The following is a 13,237-nucleotide window of genomic DNA, read 5'->3' as shown; positions in this document are numbered from 1 at the left end:
ACTTATCTGAAAGAAAGTTCTGGCAGAGTGTGGGGGAGAGCCCCTTTGTCATCTCTGGAATGGAGCACAGGAAACCCCGCCCCAAGGCCTCCCTTTCAAAAGTGGCCCGGAGGGGGAACCACAAAAAGGCCCTAAAATTATGCCATTCGGAAATTCTGACTCATTTGGCAGTGGGAGCTGTTTGTGCAACGTGCAGATCGTCTCCCCCAAAGCGGAGTTTTTACTGCACTTTCCCCACGCCGTTTCCCCCGCCGGCATCTCCGCCACCGCTCGCGGAAGCAGGGCCCAATTTAATAAAGCTGGGGAAATCATCCGGGTCTGTTTCCCATTTGCAGTTGGTTAGCTAGCTCCAACAGCGGTTCGGCAGAAACATTTTGTAAACCTGATTTCAGCTGCCTGTGTGTTCAGTCTCCACAGGAAGATGAGGACAAAAGCGGGGTTGGCTCTACTGGAATCCAACCTGTTGTTGCATGAATGGGTAAACTGAGGCAAGAGAGCGGGAAGGAGGGACCCTGCCCAGAGTCCCAGGGTGGTAATTCGTATTCTGGAAAATTATGTTCCCATTTCTCTGTCCTAGCCTGGCATTCCCCTTAGTGATGAAATAAGTAAGAGCCGTTGGCTAACCGGAAATGAGAATCTCACCCTGGGCGCCGTTTCTGGGGGCCCCCACCAGGGGCGTCCTCATCTGAGCGGGAGAGCTGGTTCTGCTCTCAGCTTCTTTCTTTCTTTTGTTTTGTTTTGTTTGCCAATTATCCAAGTACTAAGGTGTACTTCCCCACTGCGGTCCTATGACCTGCTTGCAGGGGGAGCCGGTCCCCCGGGCTGGTGCCTGGGCTTCTCCGGATGGGTGGCCTCTGCCACCAGCGGCTGCCACCCAGTAACAGCGCAGGGGCAGCCGGGCTGGGCGCAGTGAGTCAGCTCAGGCACCAGGCTTGAGAACCAGAGTAATTGGGGCTGTTCTTCTACCCACACTAGTTATGCTGCTTTTGTAAAATAAAAGTATAAAGTGTGTCGGAAGCACAGGTCGAGGCCTGGGGATGGCTGGGCTCTCCTCTTGTTCGTGCTGGTCTCAGCTGTGTAACTGTGGGTCACCGCCAAGTCCCTGACTCTGTGAGATGACAATGGAAAAAGGTCACCTCTAAGTTACTTCTCCCAGTTAAAAAAACAAAACAAAACAAAAAACGATATGAATCTTAATGCAATTTTCCATCTTTTTCATCTCGTGGCACATGTAAACTAATTACTAAATTGCTGCGTCACACCAAAAATATATTTTTTGCTGATCTGACAAAAGAAATAAGTATAATTTTGATTCATTCACACTGGATGGCTCCTGTTATGTTGGCTGTTGTCATCTTTATTTATTTATTATTCATTTTTTTATTTGAGAGAGAGGAAAGAGAGAACAGGAGGAGGAGCAGGAAGCATCAACTCCCATATGTGCCTTGACCAGACAAGCCCAGGGTTTCTAACCAGCGACCTCAGCATTCCAGATCAACAATTTATCCACTGAGCCACCACAGGCCAGGTTGTTGTCATCTTTTTATTGGACAATTTAAGGAAAGACAGGTCAGTACCCCTGACTAAATAGTCAGGTGTTGCATGTTTTAAAATTTTTAGGGCACACTGGTTAAAATCGCTGTATTAGACAATAACATCATTTAGTATGACTAAAACACCGCTATATTATACTCCAAGGAATAAGTACAATAAACTAAAAAATGGCAAAGTGCAACTGACAGACTTTATTCCTAGAAAGTAAAATACTTCTAAAAGAGGTTTGCCATATTCCTTCTGTGAGTGGGCAATCTACTCTCTCTGCTTCTGTTGGGAATGCCTTAAGTGGTTGTCTTTTTAACTGAACATTTGATTTTGAGATAATTGTAGATTATACAGTTATAATAAATGATACAGAGCAATCCCCTGTACCTTTCACCTAGTCTTCTCCAATGGCAGCATCTTTCCAAACTGTGTGTACAATGTCACAATGAGGATATTGACACGGGCAACATCAGGATACAGAGCATTCCCATCACCATCGGTCCTCATGCTGCTCCTCCCTCCTGCTCTCAGCCCTTCCATAACCTCTGGCAACGATTAGTTTGTTCTCATGTCTATATTTTTGTCAGTTCAAGAATAAATGGAATCCTAAAGTACGTAAGGTTTGGGAATTGGCTGTGTCTGCCCGGCGTCATTCACTAGAGAGCCCACCAGACTGTTTGCATATCCAGAGTTCGTGCCTCTTTACTGCCAGTCGGGTCCACAGGATGGATGGACCACAGTTCAGCCATGCACTTGTGGAAGAACACCTGGGTTCTTTCCAGCCTGGGGCTATTATGAATAAAGCTACTAGAAACATTTGATACTGGATTTTAGTGTCGACACGAGTTTTGCCACTGTACGTGTTAACTGTCAGAGTCCCCATACACAATACCACACCACCAGATTTATACCTGCTGACTCAGAATGACGAACATGCCCCAAGGTTGCTTAAGTGTCCAGTGATTGCCTGGGACTGGGCCAGGAGTTTTGGCAGTCCAACAAAAGCAAACTACATGGTTCCTGCCATTAGGAACTTTCAATCTACTGGGGAAGCAACACTAACCCGGACAGACTGAAATAATAAGACAATAATGCAAGTCATCAAATGCAAGACTGCATGGTAAGAAGGGACTCTCCTAGGAACCCAGGAATGGGAGGTAGGAGTGAAGGCGAGTGTTTGGGAAAAAGGGTTCTGGGTAAGGTGAGATGTGAGCTACGTTTTGGATGATAATAATATTTAACATCTATTAAAGGGTTAGTAGTGCCAAGTACTTACTATCCTAAGCCTTATATGAACTCATTTAATCCTCATCACCACCTACAGGTTAGTTATAATTATCATCTCATTTTACAAATGAGGGAACAGAGAGGGTAATTACTTGCCTATTGTCACACAGCTATCACGTGGCTGACCTAGGGCGCAAACCCAGGCACTCCGGCCTCAGCCCACACTCTTAATCACCATGCACCCAGTCTGTGTGGTAACAATGGCGGAATTGTGGAGGGCCGTTTTCTGGTCCTGATGAAATTCCAGCCCGTTTCTTAGGTTACATTTTTACACAGAGTTACACGGAACCCAACATGTTAACCTCTGGCTTCGTTAATGTGATGAGTTCTTTATGGTCAAGGTTATGATGAAAAATAAATGTACTTTGCAAAGAACAGCACCAGCTTTAGTAATAGGTGAGACAGCTGTTGTGTGAGAGAGAGCAGCAGCTCTGTGTAAGCAGCGGCGGGGCTGAGCCCTCCGGTTATGCTGAGGACCTGGGTCTGCTGCAGGAACAGCCTCAGAGTTGCAGCTTTATCTGAGCCCTAATGCACAAGGGCTGGCTGAGCCACGTCAGATAACGAGGGTGGTTTTGTGTCCTCTGAAGTGCTGTGTACGGTACCAGGGAGGTCGCGCCCACGCTCAGCTATCTCCTTGGTTACTAAACACGTGAGCTGCACGATTACTCTTGCATCACAGCCTTGACTGCTGCTCGCCCTTCCAGCGTCATCATTTTGGTTTAAACAAGTAGCCCTTTAGGAGCCTGGCTTGTTTTTGTTTAGAAGCCTAAATGCAGCCTCGATGATGCCAGTGTTGCCAGCCCTGCTGTGGGCTGGCACAGCCGCGCCGTGGGTGGGAGTCTGCTCGGGGCCTCTCTCTACCCGCGGGCGTGTTCCTCGGCTGGCCGGGCTGGGTGCGTGGCGTCCCTCCTCATGTCTTCATGTCTCCATGTCTAGAAGATGGGGCCACTTCGTGCCCTGTCCTCTCTGGAGGAGCAGTCGTGAGGCTCAGGGAATAAGGACCATGTGGTCCAGACAAACTTGCAGTTGTGAGCAAATGTGTGCTGTTGTTGGAAAAGAAACCCTCCAGGCCCTGGCCGGTTGGCTCAGCAGTAGAGTGTCGGCCTGGCGTGCGGGGGACCCGGGTTCGATTCCCGGCCAGGGCACATAGGAGAAGCGCCCATTTGCTTCTCCACCCCCGCCCCCTCCTTCCTCTCTGTCTCTCTCTTCCCCTCCCGCAGCCAAGGCTCCATTGGAGCAAAGATGGCCCGGGCACTGGGATGGCTTCTTGGCCTCTGCCCCAGGCACTAGAGTGGCTCTGGTCACAACAGAGCGACGCCCCGGAGGGGCAAAGCATCGCCCCCTGGTGGGCAGAGCGTCGCCCCTGGTGGGCGAGCCCGGTGGATCCCGGTCGGGTGCATGCGGGAGTCTGTCTGTCTCTCCCCGTTTCCAGCTTCAGAAAAATACAGAAAAAAAAAAAAGAAACCCTCCAATCTCTTACAGTGCTTTCAAACAAAACTTTGCCACAGAAACCACCGCAGGACGTGGCTGCGGGTGAGACCCCCCCCCCCCCCCCCCCCAGGAAGGAGAGGAGCCTTGCGTTGTTCTGCTCCCTGGAGACATGTTTTTGAAAGCTGCCGGAGTGTTCTCGCCTTGCTCTGGGCAAACTTGGTCATCCTGCACACGGGATAATATTAGCAGAGCTGTGTGATAGGCAGTGTGCCCAGGAAGCCGGGGGAGGCTCTGAGCCCTGCCTGGCACACTGGCAGAAGCCTGGCCTTGGCACCTATGTTAGGGCAACGGAACCCACGCCGGGCATCTCTGCCACCCCCACCATCGCCATGCAAGCAGGTGGGCTCTGCTCTTTGGAGAAACCCACACCTGGCACACAGCCGAGCCCTTTATTGCAGTGGCAGGGGATACATCAGATAGGTCCCTGCGTCTGTGCGCAATGTGTGGCTCTGCTGGCTCCGCGTGCTTCTGCAGCAGAGAATGCTGCTTCACTGATGGAGTCTCCTTCCACAAAACCTGAGACTCATGCTGCCGACAACGGGCCCCAGACACAGGCAGAGCAAACGCTTTCCAAGGGCCGGCTACAGGTCCTTGTAGAGCCACTGGACCTGGCCTGAGATTTTAAATAATGCTCATTCTGAATGTCTTGATATTGTAGAGTTGGTGTGCAAAAAGAAAAAAAAACAACGAAAACCAAAAAACTGCAGGTGCCGTAAGGGCACCTCGCGTCCAATTAAAAAGCCAGGTTCAGCAGACAGAAGCAGCCCCACAAACAGGCAGGAGAGAAGGCAGCATGCCCAGCCCCGTGTCCTTGGGTGTTTAAAAGGTCCTTGCTGGCGCGGGGCCCTGGGATTAGTTCCCGTGCCAGCAATCCAGGCGGTTGCATCAATCCAAACTGAAATGTTTATTTGTTTGCATCACTGGTGAATCTGGGCAAAAGGACTGGGCCCTGCCTGCTGGGTTTACACGCTAAGACGGCCTAAAACAAAGGTACCCGCGCACACACAGACACATATGCACGCAAACACACACCAGCCGAAAGGCACTGGACAAATTCTGGGGGCCACTCCTTCCTACCCCAGAGACCGTGAGAGGTTCAGGGAGGTCTGACTGCTCCAGCCCACAGCCATGCTGACCTGCATGGCCGAATCCAGGAGACACTCACGTCCTTGCCCGGCCCCTCTGTGGCTTCTGACAGCCGAGATCAGGGCCTCTCCTGGGACCCCTTCCCCTGTGCCCCGTCCTGCCCCTTTCCGTCTGCAGGCCTGTCCTTCCCCGACTACATACGTTCCCCAGGGTCCTTCCCTATCTTCTTTTTCCTGCTCCTCCTGCCCAAACCTCTTTCATCATTAGCTCCAGACCTGTAGATGCAATTCAATGACCTGAACACTCCTTCCCTATGTTTCAGATACAACCTGATGACTCAGGTGCCTCAGATTCCTTAAAACTCAATATCCAAAAGTAAATCCTGACTCACCCCTTCCGTCCCCCTCCCTGTCGGCCCTGCCTCAGCAGGTAGGAGCCACCAGGGTCTGAGCCAGGAACCTGGGGACAAGCCCGAGTCCCTCTCTCTTCTTCTTGGCCCTCTCCTCACATCCAGCCGTTGCCAAATGCTGCCATTCCTACCTTTTGTTGGGAACGCCTGAACCCCTGCACCGTGCCAGCCAGAGGCTGGCGGTGGTTGGGTCCTGGTCTCCTGACCGGCCTCCCTGCGGTCTTGCCATCTCCAGTTCATCCTCACCTGTCCTACGATCTCCTCTCCCAGGAACTCTGCGGCTTGTGCCCTTTCTGTGACCGCCCTCTCATCCCAAAGACAAAATCCTAAGCACTGTCCGCAGGTCTGCCTCGTGGGCCTCTGCCTTGGCTGTTTCCTCTTGCTTGAAAGTACTTCCCTTTTAAATAGCAACTTCATACCCTTGTCAACATCTAGCTAAAGCCGCCGCCTGCTGCGCCCGAGCCCCACACCCACCCTTCTCCAGTACCAGTGCCGTTTGTTTGTGCACCTGTCCTTGTCATGCCTGGAGGGACCTTGGGAGGGGGTGTCTTATGCACTCAACACAGAGCTGGGGGAGGGACGGGGTGTTCCTTTCCCTCCTACAGCACAGGCCTATGAGTTCCACTCAATGTGGGGTTTCTGGGACACTGTCCTGCACTGTCACCATGTTATGTGCTCTCCATTCAGGAATCATGCATTGAGCACATACTAAGTGCCAGGAATAGCGCTAAGGACCAGGGGCAAAGAAGAATTCAGTCAGACTCGAAGCTGCCGGTCTAGTGGTGGTGGGGTAGGGTGGTAACAAAACAAAACAAAAAGGAAAAAGAAACTATGACATGTACAAGCCCCTGAAGGGTTTTGGTCACCAACAGCCTTGAAATGGGGCTGGGTATATTCTCTGCCTCTCTAATTGTGCGTGCGGTTTGGACAGTACGTCAGCTTTCAGAGGACTGCTCTATGGGTGGGTGGCTGTCTCCAGGGCTGAGGTTGGCCGATCTCTCTCAAGCCCAGCACTGGGTTCACACAGCTTCAAAAACCCAACTTTATGCCAAAGTCATTCAGTTCCTCACCACCTAATTATTTCTAAGGTGTTTACCTTGGACTAATTCGAAGTCTATAACAGAAGCAGAATAAAACTGTTTATCTGGCCTAATGAGGGAAGAATGTATTCCTCTGGTTTACTTATTTATTTTTAAACATAACCTCTTTAAGCCACAAGTGTGTATAATTTTTGTTGGCAATCAATATATATATATATTTCCTTGACATCTTACTCAGAGCACATGGGCTGTCATTTCCTTTTCTTGGTGACTCCATTTTATTCTACAAGGCTCTAATGCTCATGGAATATGTCTTTTGAGGGCCCTTGGCCCCTGCTTGTAGCAAATGCTCCCAGAATGCTGCTTTTCAAAAAAAAAAAAAGCCCAGAGTGTCTTCTTAATTTTTAAAATCTCCTATTAACTTATTAGTCATTGCTTTTTCCTGCTTTTAATGTTAAACTTTTAAAATTTACTTTTTCTAATCTGTTGTGGCTGTAACATTAGGAAACTACGCTATGAATAGGCCTCGGATGAGAACTGAGGGTCTTGTGAGAATGTGGCACACTGATTAGTTCCCAGACACTGTCTGTCATGACAGGGACAGCAGTTATTGGCTCTCGCTGCCCCTGCTTCCTAAGTGAAATCGACTAGTGCCCCCTACCTGCCTTGCAGGGTAAGGCAGAGGCTCATGATGAAATACTCCGTTTCTCAAGACACAATGGTTTTGAAATACGATGTTAATTTTTAACACAAGCAAAAAATCCTTCCCAGAGGATATTACTGGCTCTGTCCCCAGCCAGCCAGCAGTACGTGTGAATATTGGAGCTGCAGCTGCGTGGTCTGAGGAAGAGGAACCAATGGGAGCATTCCACCAGCTGGATCGACATACACACGTCGCCGCACTAAAATGTGCCACAGGACAACGCTCGTGTCGGTCTCGGAGGGGAGGCCAGCCGACATGGCACCTTCTCTTCAAGGCCTTTAATACAGAATTCTCTTGGTCACCCAATTTAGCAAGTGAGGTCTATGCAAAGTGACCCCCTTACATTTTTTTAAAAACAGTATCATTAGTTTGTAAGTGTTTTATTTTGAAACTCTGGCTCACTAAGATTGGATAACAGTTAACTAAATCTCAGTAGGCTACACTTTCAAAGAGTTTCAAATGGGAATTTTTTCTCTAATATTTTTTTCCTGTAAAAGAAAAGGAATAACTTAAACCCCCTTCCCTTCGTGAAACTAGCATGAATAGCTCTTCCTTTGCTAGACGAGTCAGACTGCGCGGAGCAGAGGGTTCCGTGACAGCCAGATTGAAGTTTGAAGGCGTTAAATTACTAAGGCTCCAAGGTGGAAACAACCAAGTGGAATGCTGACTCACCATAGAGAGTATTTACGGCCTTGGCAATACATCTTAGCAAGCTTTCAAAGAAAAAAATAAAATTGCTTAACAGTCTGTCTGGCTGCAACTCGGGGATTATCAGAGGGAGCCATAAACTTCTGCTGACAGATAAATCTTCCCAACAGGTCCGACCCACCATAGAGCTGGTTCCTTGCTTTCATATCCTGTGGTCGGGGCACTTACTCAGAAGTTGGTGGAATGTAGTAAGTTTGAGTTATGGACGCTACCCGCTGGTAGAAAAACATGAAAGTCTTTTATCCAATAGTTTGGGAAAAGCCTCACTTTTAATCATGTTGGAACGTGTTTTATGATGACCACTAAATTCTTCCTCTTACCTTATAGGAGATGTGACTTGGGCGAGTTCCCTCGGACCCGCAGAGGTCTGAGTCTGGGCCTCGACACACAAAGGGAGCATGGGGACAGAAGAAAATAGGACTTTCAGACACGAAAAGCTGTGGTTGACATTTCTTCCCTTGGGTTTTTAGATTAAAAAAATTGTCATTTCAGTTCCACAAAGAATAAAAATCACATCTACATCCAAGATATTCACATGCAGAGACAGTGAAGCTATTCCTGGGATATTTCATTTTCTGTGGGATTGGCAGGTGATGTTATGACCAGCAGTAAAAGTCCATGAAGTGCTTGTGACGGCAACAGAACGCCCAGAGGAAGCCAAGGCGCTCAAGTGTGTCAATAAGATGTCATGCACAGTACTGGAGAGATCCTAATTTGGGGACCACAAGGTCCGAGAACCATTATCCCGGGCTTAGTGGTAAGGTCCAAATGAATGCACGGGCACCACATGGTGCGCTGCTCGTGCGAGACAGTTATTTTGTCCGTAAGTGTTTAGGAGCAGAGAGAGAGCACCAGTCGGTTCCTTAAAACTCCGCAGCCGTTATGTAATGAGGTCTTGAAACAACAACCATTTGCAGATAGCGCACATTTCTCACAAATCCAGGGAGGGTAGGAGGGTGGAAAATTCCATGGAGAATCAAAAATAACACCTACGTATTTCGGGACGTTCAGGACTGGAACCCAGGGCTCATGTCGCACGTCTACAGTTCAAATCCCAGAGCAGAATCAGGTTCTGCTGTGGCCTCCACGCTTTTCATAAATGCTCCTTTGGGGACTGTTTTCACCTGCATCTCCCACGGTCAGTTCCAGACCGAGCTAACCCAATTTACAAAACCCCACACCTCTCCCCTTTCCCCAGAGGGGAGCAGGGCCTGAGTTAGAGCGGGCCCTAACCAGGCCTTCCTGTTTCTAGGCTGAGCTCACTGAGGTGGGAACAGCAATTAGCAGAACTGAGGCCACTCCTACCGCCCTAGGAGTATTTATAAAAACAGCTGTCTTTGTCAGATAAAGGCAGTAAAAATCCAAGCCATTTCTATCCTTGCATTAGGGATTAGCAAAGATTCCCTCCGAGGGCAGGAGGGCATGGCCTCCTCTCACATGGTTACATTATCTTTAGGGCTGTGGGGGCATCGTTAATTCCAGGGTTGCAGGGATGCTCTAAAATTACTGGATAATAACAGCTAAGCGCACCTGAGAAAGGTTTCAGGTTCCCGTTGGAACCCGGGGTCACAAAAGCTATTTTAGCTCAGGAATGTTTGCTGGCTCAACCCCTTGAGCAACCCAAGCAGCCTCTTTCCTCTTACAATGACAAAGAATGCTCTGACCAGCTCGGACCCAGCCATTTCCATCTCTCATGTCCTCTGCCCAGAAACACCCCTTTGTCAGAATGCAGCACTGGCCTGACCAGGCGGTGGGGCAGTAGATAAAGCGTCGGACTGGGATGCAGAGGACCCAGGTTCAAGACCCTGAGGTCACTAGCTTGAGCGCGGGGCTCATCTGGTTTGAGCAAAATCCCACCAGCTTGAACCCAAGGTCGCTGGCTCCAGCAAGGGGTTACCCGGTCTGCTGAAGGCCCAGTGTCAAGGCACATATGGGAAAGCAATCAATGAACAACTAAGGTGTTGCAACGCGCAGTGAAAAACTAATGATTGATGCTTCTCATCTCTCCCAGTTCCTATCAGTCTGTCCCTGTCTATTCCTCTCTGACTCACTCTGTGTCTCTGTAAAAAAATAAATAATTAAAAAAAAAAAAAAGAGTGCAGCACTGACTTCAACCGCGAGGGCAAGGCACAGATACTGGCACGCTGAGAGTTCACTGAAGCATCACAGTGGCTCAAGGATCCCGACTCTTCAGTTCGGGTTGATTATGGGAAGACAATCTCAACTTTGTAAGGTTTCTGACTATGGTTCAAGGTGAATTTGCTTTTGGAGGAGTGGATGGAAAGGAGAAATTTTACCAAATATAGTGAAACCTTATCTATAAATAAGTGCAGGGAAGGAAAACACTTTTAGGATGCCTGAGTCAACATGTTTACATGCCTGGGTTATTTATTTTGGGAGCTAATTATATCTTGTGACCAAAATGCCAGAATTCTGTTACATTTCTGTGTACTTCCCACCCCCACATCCCCATTAATGTCCACGGGGGAAAGATCAGAAATTGATAAAGAAGTATTTTGCACACTATTTCTTCTGCCTCTTTAAATCACCAGTTTGGTGTCAATACCCCAAGAGTGGTTTTAACTCAAAGACAGATATGAACTTGTTCAACATATACATTTTACATTGTCGCTTCCTTTATTAAAATTTACATTTAGGTGTACCGTTTCAGTTTGGTTTAGATATGTGCTTTGTTTTCTTGCCCTCGGTCATGCCACCAAAGCCACCAACTGGACTCCCTGGAGAGCACGGATGCTTCCCCTTATCAGAAAGGTTGAAATCACCTGTTTCGAATTTTTTGAACCATCTTTTGCATGTCCTATCAGAAACTGTACCTTCACCAAACACTTTCAATAAATTTCTACATGCTTCTGTAGCATTTCTTCCTTGTTGAAATTCGTATAAAATACAGTGGCGTAAATGAACTTCATCAATAGCCATGGGTGCACTATCGCTTCACACATAAGACTAACACGAATCAATTTTGTTTTAGTTAATTTGCTACATCAGTATGTATACATTAAGTGATAAAAATAGAGAGGCACACATGCGCCAAATAAATGTGCTTACGTGTGGAAACTTGTTGTGACAGAAACGGACAGAACTTTCCGGTAGACCTGATAAGATAAGCATGAATAAAAGTTAAGTGATTTGGGAAATTGTATCCGTATCTTCTCTGCTGTTAAGAGCACCACAAGCTGGATTTCTGAAACAACAGTTCTGCTTCAGCAACACAGCCTTTCCTGTATGTTTCCGTTCTGGATGCTTGTTCCTCTGACTTACCTAGAAACAAGGAATCTGGGGGAGAGAAAACATTCTTTAAGAAGCTGATCAATTTTGGGCTCCACACTAGAAAACTACCAAACATCGATATCACTGGTGGGATGAAGTCTGTCACCGAGGAACACTTCTGAGTAACGTCTTGAGTCTATTCTCAGTTTACCCGGTTCAAGTTTCATACTGAGGATTATCCGGAAGGCACTTGCCGACAGCACTGGTATTAATTTTGTGATTTTAAGGTTGGGCATCTCCAAAGCATACACAGGTCATCCCCAGAAACAATTTTAAAAATATTTAAGGTTAAAAAAATTTTTTTTGTAGCAGTGCTTAAGTGTCTAACAGAAACCACTCCATCTGTTAAACAATATCTCGACTGCAAAGCTTCTCTAACTGTTGGTGGATAGATCATGACACGGGACAGTCATCATCACCGTGGCAACAGTACCTGGGAACTATCAGAGGAAAATTGCACATGGAACGGCTGGCTCTTGAGCAGTCCTGCCTCAGCTTCCTCTGGAGTATGCTTTCTCTGCAAGTCTGGTGTGCTCTAGGGTACCGCCAACCCAGCGCAGCTCCAAGACTACAGATCGTGCAGCGGTGTCACGGACCCCACTCTCCCGGATTCATGCCGCCAACATGAGCACCTGCCACGTTCCAAGCACAGTGAATTAAATCGAGTGCCTGGGAGAAAAATCAGTAAAGATCTAATAAATATATGTTGGGGTGTAAAAAGTACAATAGAGACTAGAGAAAGCAACGAGCCATCATTTCTGTACTCTGTACCCCCAACGTTGTACCTGTTCCTCACTCTCACGCTGGCGACAAGCTTTGGGCACCAGGTCTCTCTGGAGATTCCCGCTGGCTCCGTGCCACTCAGCACCTGCAGACAAAACGTTTGTCCAACGAAGACCCATTTTCCGGTCTTAGTTCCCCATTCAATAAACTTTGCTCGGGGCCAAGCCCAAGGGCTTAAGTGGGGTGGAAAGTCAGCGAACTTCAAACACAGGTGAAATCACACAGACGACAGCGCTTTGCAAACTATTAAAGTAAAAGTTGTTTTAGAGAAATAATCGCGCGCCAGAGGCGAGAGCCACGGGGTCGGTTCTCCTCCCACGTGGGCAGCGGGCCGAAAGGAGGGCCAGCCCACAGGGCTCAGGCGCCAGTGAGGTAGTTCTGGGCAGGCCTGTACGCCAATGCCCGGCCCGGCTTCCGCCACGAACGGCTGAATGCGACCGGGGCAAGCATCGGAGCCGCTCCCCCAAGCTGGGAAAGTCGCACCCAGGCCTTCCCCCGCCCCGTTACCTCCCCTAAGGCAGGAACCCAGCACCCGCCAACCGCGTGGCCATAAAACTTAACCACCGCCTATACCGGAACCGGGACCTTCCGCCGGAAGTGACCCCTTCCCGGCGTTCCGTGGAACGGCGAGACTCCGCCCAGTGCCTTTTCCAGCGGACTATCTCAGCAGTCCCGTCTACCCTGCCGAGGGAAGTCGTGTTTCCCCCGCGTTTCGCTTCTCCGCCGTGGAGCGTAACCCTGATGGACATCCATTCTGTCCAATCAATTGACGAAGCGACTGACGAGGGCCAATGGTAAAGCTGCCGAACGCGGCTCAGGCGTAAGAACCACCTTCAACATGTAGAGGCGGGGCTTGTAACGATTGGTAGGCTGGAGTCATTGCGGGCCAGCCTTTTC

General features: G+C 48.8%; 1 long non-coding RNA gene and 1 other non-coding gene across 6 annotated transcripts; both read right to left on the bottom strand.

The window, feature by feature from the left end:
- Positions 1–10,880: 10,880 nt before the first annotated feature.
- LOC136334579 (uncharacterized) lies at positions 10,881–13,178 on the bottom strand. 5 transcript variants are annotated; one of them, XR_010731186.1, is made up of 4 exons: positions 12,902–13,178; positions 12,343–12,583; positions 11,991–12,226; positions 10,881–11,563 (listed from the first exon to the last, which is right to left on the bottom strand). It is a non-coding gene; the product is annotated as an uncharacterized lncRNA (long non-coding RNA). The 5 variants fall into 5 exon arrangements; XR_010731187.1 differs by having other exon boundaries at positions 12,914–13,178; XR_010731185.1 differs by having other exon boundaries at positions 12,848–12,922.
- LOC136337089 (small Cajal body-specific RNA 13) lies at positions 11,859–12,134 on the bottom strand. Its single transcript, XR_010731800.1, has one exon. It is a non-coding gene; the product is annotated as a small Cajal body-specific RNA 13 (non-coding RNA).
- Positions 13,179–13,237: the final 59 nt, after the last annotated feature.

This window comes from Saccopteryx bilineata, chromosome 4 (assembly GCF_036850765.1).
Source record: "Saccopteryx bilineata isolate mSacBil1 chromosome 4, mSacBil1_pri_phased_curated, whole genome shotgun sequence".
NCBI classification, from domain to species: domain Eukaryota; kingdom Metazoa; phylum Chordata; class Mammalia; order Chiroptera; family Emballonuridae; genus Saccopteryx; species Saccopteryx bilineata.
This window is presented reverse-complemented; position numbering and strand designations above follow the sequence as displayed.